Raw genomic sequence first — 1,360 nt, 5'->3', positions numbered from 1 at the left:
AGTTGCCATACGTTCCCGTTTTTCCCTTTTCTTGTTATTATGGTTTATTTTCTTTATTACAATGAGACGCATCTTAGATTTAACAGAGATAGTAAAATAATATTTTTGTAAAATTTTGGAAAAAAAATTAATCTTAAAAATGTTTTTTTTTAAGATGCACAAGGACACGTCTTTCGTTTCCCTACCACCAATGATTTCACTGTGTAAAAAATAAAAGACAGACGTTCTTCTATTCGATTAGTATTACACAAAACATTGGCATAGGTCTACGATTGCAATCATCGATCGATTATTTTCCGATTTCCAACAGTATCTACTCGGTGCCGTCGTTGTACGACACACGCGGTGTCGATCGGAGTAACAAACGTCGCGGCGGGTTCTCCGAACAGCTGACAGCATCGTCAGGACGCGGAAAGAATGCCCTGACACGTCTCTGTCGCCCAGGTTTATCTATCTATTCCTGTGTCGGTGCGCGAAAGTGGGCTAGGGAGCAAGTCGGTTTCAGCGAAATCCCCCGCGCTGGCTGGCCGCCCGCTCGCCTTCGGGGGCAAGCCGTCGTTAAGAGAAAGAATCGAAGAAAGAAACTCGTACACGGAATGGTGTGCGCTCGCACCGCGCACGGTGGAACGGGACGCGAGAACAAGGCGAAAACAAAGGCACGTCGACGTAACAAAAGCTACGCTGATATACGAGCGTTGCTCGGTCAGCCGAGTAGACGTACCGGCGCGGCGATAACGCGGAGCCAGGGACAATTCGTTCCTGCTCGACTTTACTCCGCCGTTACGTTCCCCGAAGGATTCTAAAATTATCCTAGATACGATCATAATCCAATCCGTCTAACAGGGATTCATGTCAATTGTACATGAATCAGAATGTCCTGGCTAATGTTTATAATGTACGATGTGCACATGGTCCAAGTGTCTAACGAAAATGATCGATTCAATGAAAGAATTGCCTACAATTCATCGCAAAATGTTTGATACTTTGATTGATTATTGTATGAAGCTTTAATTCTAATCGAGCTTTCTTATTAAGTTCGAGATTCTTTCACCATTTTTCTACTGAACTTTGTTATGAGATATCAAATCTTACGATTTTATCCAGTAGCATAAGCATCGATTCTTCAATAAAATTCGTAATAAATCATCCAGTCTACCTAAATCACGATATTGCAAAAAATGAAAAAACTTCTCTTGAACTGTGCTATTGTGCCGTCACAGATGATCAATTGGCTTTTTTAATTCGACGTATGATTCCCCCTATTAACATTCTTGCTTGATGTATATTCTCGTGTATATAAAAGGACATTTAGCCCGTTTAATAAATGAATAAATAATTCTGAAGAAATAAAAAAATTAAA

Source organism: Ceratina calcarata, unplaced genomic scaffold (assembly GCF_001652005.2).
Source record: "Ceratina calcarata isolate Rehan_Ccalc_2016 unplaced genomic scaffold, ASM165200v1 scaffold435, whole genome shotgun sequence".
In the NCBI taxonomy this organism is placed as follows: Eukaryota; Metazoa; Arthropoda; class Insecta; order Hymenoptera; family Apidae; genus Ceratina; species Ceratina calcarata.
The sequence above is the reverse complement of the archived record's forward strand: the minus strand, read 5'-3'. Positions refer to the sequence as shown.